The sequence below is a fragment of the Calliphora vicina genome, chromosome X (genome assembly GCF_958450345.1).
Source record: "Calliphora vicina chromosome X, idCalVici1.1, whole genome shotgun sequence".
Classification (NCBI taxonomy): Eukaryota; Metazoa; Arthropoda; class Insecta; order Diptera; family Calliphoridae; genus Calliphora; species Calliphora vicina.
The window spans coordinates 250,001-257,500 of record NC_088785.1 but is presented as its reverse complement, the minus strand read 5'-3'; the positions used below and the strand labels follow the sequence as shown (position 1 = coordinate 257,500).

At 42.3% G+C, this 7,500-nt stretch overlaps 1 non-coding gene and 1 pseudogene across 1 annotated transcript; both read right to left on the bottom strand.

Annotated features, from left to right (window-relative positions):
- The window catches only part of LOC135962938 (large subunit ribosomal RNA), a 10,045-nt pseudogene extending 3,586 nt beyond the window's left edge, over window positions 1–6,459 (bottom strand).
- Window positions 6,460–6,789: 330 nt separating this feature from the next.
- LOC135962957 (5.8S ribosomal RNA) lies at window positions 6,790–6,969 on the bottom strand. Its single transcript, XR_010576769.1, has one exon. It is a non-coding gene; the product is annotated as a 5.8S ribosomal RNA (ribosomal RNA).
- Window positions 6,970–7,500: the final 531 nt, after the last annotated feature.

Sequence of the window (7,500 nt, the reverse complement as noted above, 5' to 3'; positions counted from 1 at the left end):
TCCTTTCCAGCACTTTTCCAAGTACCGGAAGGAGGCTGATACCCCGATATGAGCGTGGATCACTCCTCACTTTATCGGGCGACTTCAGGAGCACCACAACTTTAGCCTGCTTCCAAGCCTCAGGGAAATAGCCCTCACTGATACACCTCCCAAAGACTGACTCCAGATATTCCGGTATGGCCTTCCAGATGCTTTTACACATCTCTCCAGTCATACCATCAATACCCGGAGATTTCCTACTTTTGACTCGGTATATGCTATCATCAACTTCCATTCTCTCCAGTGGCGGAGGACTAATCATCTCCCCATAGGGAAGATGATCAGCCGATTCCGCCCCCGGAAAGAAAGTCTCAAGCAAGGCGTCCGTGCACTGTCTCCACGTCAGCAACGTTGTGTTACCAACCCGAAGACCCGACAAGTCCGCCTGTTGCCGTCTACCCCTAAGGATACGGTAAACCTTACCCCAGGGGTCATCCCTGTTGTCCTGTACGAAAGTACGCCACTCGTCCTCCTTCACACTCACGATTCTGTCCTTGTAGACTCTCAAGGCAGCCAGATAGTCAGCTTTTCGCTGCACCAGATCTTCTGCATTAGAGCGCCTTCCCCTCTGGAATCGCTTCCTGAGACGACGAACGCTCCTCCGCATCAGATCCAACTCGCGAGTCCACCACCTGACCCCTCCCTGACGAGTCTTGCGACAACGACCAAGGAGAGTATCATTAGTGGTACACATCCACCGATCTATCAGGCTGACTTGACTGTCAATAGTAAGTGCCCTAAAGTCGTCAATTGGAACATCCAACGCTGCCCACCGAAATGCGTCAGCATAGTTATCCCAATTGACGTCGCGTAGTTTCCACTTGCGTGGTAGGTACGTCCCGTCCGTTGCCCGTTGGTGGGAGACCACAATCTCAATGAGACTATGATCACTCACACCAAAGTCATCCCTAATCTTCCAGCTAAAACGGTATTCTGTCATTGCCCCCACATTGGCTAACGTCACGTCAATGTCACTACATCCTCTTGGACCATCAAAAGTGTACATCTCACTAGGCTCATTGAGGACAATGAGCCGCTTTGTGACCAGCCATTCACTAAGCATGACACCTCGCAAGTAGTTCTGATGAGCAGAAGTATTCCCGCTCATCTTAGAGAACCACATGCGAGAGCATGCATTTGCGTCTAAACCAAGGATTACAGGTGAACTACTATCCAGTAGTAGTACCGAATCCATGTACCCTAAATAGGGTTCAAGAGGTCCCCCAAACCTACAGTAGATGCTTGTCAGTAGCATCCTACCAAAACCACCCTCCACGCTAACGCAGACTCCCCAATCACTCCTACTAACAACCGTACAGTTAATGTGACTGTCCTTTATTATAACAGCGGCGTTGCCCCCCAAGTCCGTAAACGCACGCATACCCCCCGGCAAACCCCTGATGTGACCATCCGTGGTATACGGCTCCTGCACGAGTGCAAAAGTCGCATTCAGGTTGTACATCGCCTGACCTAGTTCACAAATCACCGAATATGCCCGCTGGCAGTTAAGCTGCAGAATTTTAATATCCGTACCCTCCATCTTAATGGCGCGCGTTTGCCCTCGCTACTATACCGCTATATACCGGACAGGCGGCTGACATCATAAGATGATTCGCCGGGAGTCCCTTAAAAGCACAATTTCTGCAGTGGATCTCGTTGACACAGCGAGATGCCAAATGGCCAACCTGTCCGCATAGGCGACAAACTCCTTCCGTCATTCTGCAGTCCCTCACAAGGTGATCAAAGCCCAGGCATCTAAAGCAACTCGGCACGGCATCATGTGGGCGAACCAGGAAAGAAAACCATTTAATATAACACCGGCCATTGTCCAGCAATTGCTGCATGGCCTCGCTACTGCCCTCTAAAACAACACTAACCGGCCCGCCTGTAGGCTTCCACGGAGCTGTCACCAATCTAATTGAGCGTTTGTAGTCATCAGGAGTCATCCTACGCCTAAAATTTAGGTCGTAGAGCTCCTGCATAAACTCATCGGGAGATATCTCCGGATGAACGCGCTGCACGACCACCCTTGGACCTAGCTTGTCCTTTACCGAAACCTCCAACCCAACCTCACCGAACTTGGCATTCTTCGCAACCTTCTCCCTCTCAGCTACGGACGGGGTCCTAATGACCGCTCCGCCATCGCGCATAGGCCGCAACGTGTGCACGCGAACACCCAAAGTGGGGCCAACCTCCCTCTGCACTTTCTCTACCACTTCCTTGGATGAGACACCCTGCTTCCCCTTAACCACCACCGACCACGTTTCCACAGGCTTTGGCACAACAGCAACCGGAGCAGCAACAATAGCCCCACCAGAAACACCGCTACGCCTAGTAGTCGCCGGAGGTGCCATGGGAGCCCTAAAGGCCGCCGACTGCACCCCAGCCACCTTACCACCCTCGTACACATCGAGGCGCCCCTTCAACCGCTCATTCTCTGCCATAAGGCCAAAAAGCAGCACCTCAAACTTGCTGGAATGCTCCATCACGCCCTTGGCCAGCTCAGCCCCAACACCATCAGCCATCACCAACTCCAGCAACGCAGCACTCACGGCCTTCATCTGGCCAACTACACCAGTGTCCATGACTGGTTGTGGCCTTTTACGTGCACGCACCCTCTTGAGGCTAGGACCGGATGTAACATCCGACACCTCCATAGCATCACCAGCAGCTGGAACATCGGCAGGAGCAGCATCAGGAGTAACAGCAGCAGTACGTTTGGGCTTAGGAGAGCCGACCTTAAAACGTTTGACTTCATCCTCCATCTCTGTGCTCGATAACTCGCTCTCCGTATGTCGAACAATACGTACGCTTACCGGCGGCAACACCCTCTCACCTCCATCAGTCGTAGTCATGTCCGACGCATCACCCTTCGCTTTCGGCTTTTCGCCCTTCTTCTTGCCCGCAGGCGGCATATCTACCTATTCAAACCAGAAACTGTCGAAAGTAACTCAAAAAACAGTATACTCACGAAAATAAACCAATCAGAAAAAATTTCCAATTTACAGGAATACCCCTACTGTCCGTCAGCAAAAATGTACTATAATGCGAATGCCCCTAATAGTAGAGACACCAAAATACAAAATAGCACAGACACCAACCACTTAGTGGAGACACACACCACTTAGCGGAGACACAAACCGGAAATGGTCGAACCAAAACCGGAAGTGAACTGCCTTACCGACCGGAAATGAACCGTATTACCAATGCAGTTTGCACTGCCTTGCCAATGCGGTTTTATTCGTCCCACAAAAATACCGACCGACACTGCCTTACCGACACTGCCTTACCGACACACTGCCTTACCGACACTGTCTTACCGACACACTGCCTTACCCGCACTGCCTTACCTGCACCGTGTTACCCGCTTCACAAGTGGCAACACCGACAAGCTCACACGCCGTATGGCAACACCAAAAACTGCCGCCGGAGTTTGGCCTTGAGACACCTTGTCAGCGGAGTCTCAACTTTTATTATACACACACACACACTATGTATAATAATACACACGTTTGATTCTTCGTCAACCGATTTTTAATCTGCCTATATCTTAGGCATCCGCCAACCGATTCACAAAATATCACTTTCTCCCGAATCTACTGAGTCCAAGCTTTAAAATCCACTATCGCTCTTTTTAATATTCGCACTATAACACTTTAAATTTACGTACCGAAAATCCGCTTATAAAAACACGTCTGATCAGCTCAACGTAAAACGCACAAGTGAGTAGATAGGGACAGTAGGAATCTCGTTAATCCATTCATGCGCGTCACTAATTAGATGACGAGGCATTTGGCTACCTTAAGAGAGTCATAGTTACTCCCGCCGTTTACCCGCGCTTACTTGAATTTCTTCACTTTGACATTCAGAGCACTGGGCAGAAATCACATTGTGTCAACACCCGCTAGGGCCATCACAATGCTTTGTTTTAATTAGACAGTCGGATTCCCCAAGTCCGTGCCAGTTCTGAATTGATTGTTAATTGATAGTCGTTATAATTTAAAAGGAATATATCTTGCGATAATTCCCTAAAAATTTTAGCAAGAAAGTTCCACAATTGGCTACGTAACTACTATCCGGGGAACAAGATCCGAGAATCTCTATTTACCCAGAACGAGTACATAAACCATGTTATTGCTTCCCAATCAAGCCCGACTATCTCAATCTTCAGAGCCAATCCTTATCCCGAAGTTACGGATCTAATTTGCCGACTTCCCTTACCTACATTATTCTATCGACTAGAGACTCTTCACCTTGGAGACCAGCTGCGGATATTGGTACGGCCTGTTGAGAAGTTTGCGTGACCCCACCATAAATTTTCAAGGTCCGAGGAGAAAATATCGACACAACAGTAAATGTCATGCTCTTCTAGTCCATCTACCATATCTCTCTTCGAAAGACTTCCATGGTAGTACGACTATAAAACAGAAAAGAAAACTCTTCCGATACCTCTCGACGGCTTCTTTATGGTCGTTCCTGTTGCCAGGATGAGCACAAGGCCCATATTTAATAACAAACGGATACTCAACAGGTTACGGAATTGGAACCGTACTCCCTTTCGTTCAAAATTATTCAAGTGTTTAATTACTAAGCAATTTTACTTCCTTTTCATTATAACTTGAAAATTTTCGGCTTTCGCCTTAAACTTAGGACCGACTAACTCGTGATCAACCACTGTTCACACGAAACCCTTCTCCACTTCAGTCCTCCAAGGTCTCATTCGATTATTTGCTACTACCACCAAGATCTGTACCAATGGCAGCTCCATGCAGGCTTACGCCAAACACTTCTATGCTCACCATTGTACCCTCCTACTCACTAAAGTTTCAAAGTTTATAATCCAACCGAAATTGAACATAAACCATTTACTTTAGCGGTAATGTATAGGTATACAACTTAAGCGCCATCCATTTTAAGGGCTAGTTGCTTCGGCAGGTGAGTTGTTACACACTCCTTAGCGGATTACGACTTCCATGTCCACCGTCCTGCTGTTTTAAGCAACCAACGCCTTTCATGGTATCTGCATGAGTTGTTAATTTGGGCACCGTAACATTACGTTTGGTTCATCCCACAGCGCCAGTTCTGCTTACCAAAAGTGGCCCACTGGGCACATTATATCACAACCACTACCTTCATACCAAGAAAGGTGAGGTTCTTACCCATTTAAAGTTTGAGAATAGGTTAAGATCGTTTCGACCCTAAGGCCTCTAATCATTCGCTTTACCAGATAAGATTATTTTACATAATTTTTAAATGCACCAGCTATCCTGAGGGAAACTTCGGAGGGAACCAGCTACTAGATGGTTCGATTGGTCTTTCGCCCCTATACTCAATTCTGACAATCGATTTGCACGTCAGAACTGTTTCGGTCTTCCATCAGGGTTTCCCCTGACTTCAACCTGATCAAGTATAGTTCACCATCTTTCGGGTCACAGCATATATGCTCAAGGTACGCTCTAGTTAGAGGTATAAATAATATAAATACTATTATACATAACTGTATAGAACGCCCCGGGATTGAATTAATAGACTATAAATAGGCTAAAAACTAATCCCATTAAATTAAGTTATGTTAATTACGCTATTAGGTTTTTATTCCCAATAACTTGCAAATATGTTAGACTCCTTGGTCCGTGTTTCAAGACGGGTCCCGAAGGTATCCTGAATCTTTCGCATTGTTAATCATATAAGTGCATATAATAAACATAAAGATCAATGATCAATATGCTATTATAAAATATAAATATTTAAGCACTATATATAATAAATCTATCAACACTTTATCAAATCAAAAGCATTTATTCGATATTAAAATGCAAGCAAAATAATTTGAATAAACTTAAGCAAATGATCTTATGATAAATATATTTATGTTAATAGATTACAATGTCCTTTATAGAAAAAATGCACACCATTATTATAATATTATAAATATTAAAATCATAAAGATGAATTTTCCATAACGGATATTCAGGTTCATCGGGCTTAACCTCTAAGCAGTTTCACGTACTATTTAACTCTCTATTCAGAGTTCTTTTCAACTTTCCCTCACGGTACTTGTTTACTATCGGTCTCATGGTTATATTTAGTTTTAGATGGAGTTTACCACCCACTTAGTGCTGCACTATCAAGCAACACGACTCTTTGGAAATGCCATCTAGTAATCATTAACGTTATACGGGCCTGGCACCCTCTTTGGGTAAATGGTCTCATTTAAGAAGGACTTAAATCGTTAATTTCTCATACTAGAAATTTGACATTCCATACACTGCATCTCACATTTGCCATAAAGACAAAGTGACTTAGTGCTGAACTATTTTCTTTTCGCTCGCCGCTACTAAGAAAATCCTTGTTAGTTTCTTTTCCTCCCCTCATTAATATGCTTAAATTCAGGGGGTAATCCCATATGAGTTGAGGTTGTAATAAAAAAATTTTTTAAATCATAAAATATCAAAACCACAAATAGAAATCATTTCTTTTATTTTCTGTTTAAATAAAAAATTCTTTTTAATAGAGAGGCAATCCTAGTTTCATAAAAAAATATTTTATGCTAGACCTTCCTCAATAAAAAAATGAATATAAAATATATAATATTAAATACTCTGATTTTATTCGTTAGAGGTTTTGTATCTTTAACTTTTAGTATTATGAATATAGTAGAATATCCAGTAATACAACATGTGCTTTTAAAAAATTTTACATATTAAATATATAAAAGATTTTTAAAGCAACTTATTTAGCATAGTCTTACAACCCTCAACCATATGTAGTCCAAGCAGCACTCTAATTATAAATTAAAGTACCTTACAGCATGGACTGCGATATGCGTTCAAAATGTCGATGTTCATGTGTCCTGCAGTTCACACGATGACGCACAGTTTGCTGCGTTCTTCATCGACCCATGAGCCAAGTGATCCACCGCTTAGAGTGATATATTTATTTTTGTTTAAATAGCAATTCATAAATTTGTTTATTGAAAGAAATCAAAAATACACCAAACCAAATTGGCATATATCAATTCCTTCAATAATATTTTTTTTAATTTTAAAACATACCACAAAGTTTGTTGCGAATATCTTAGTTCTTTTAGAAAGAACAATTTTTTTTAACTTGTATACAAGTACAACTATAATTGTGAGTTTAATTTTTATGCAATGTATGGATATACAATAAATTGTATTGCCAGTACACTAAAATGAATATATTATATATATTTCAAATATTCCCATCCAATGTATGATTTAAGTTCATAAATCAGTACATCTTTTTTTAATAAAAGAGAATAAAAGAAAATATATTATATATATATATAATTTCCAACGACTTTTTTTATAATATTATTAAATATAATATTATTTTATTATTAAAGAGTTTTTCTTTCAATAACACTTTTAGTGTTTTTCTCTTTTTTTTTTATAAAAAAAAAATATTTAAATATTTTTAATTTTATTTTTATTAGCC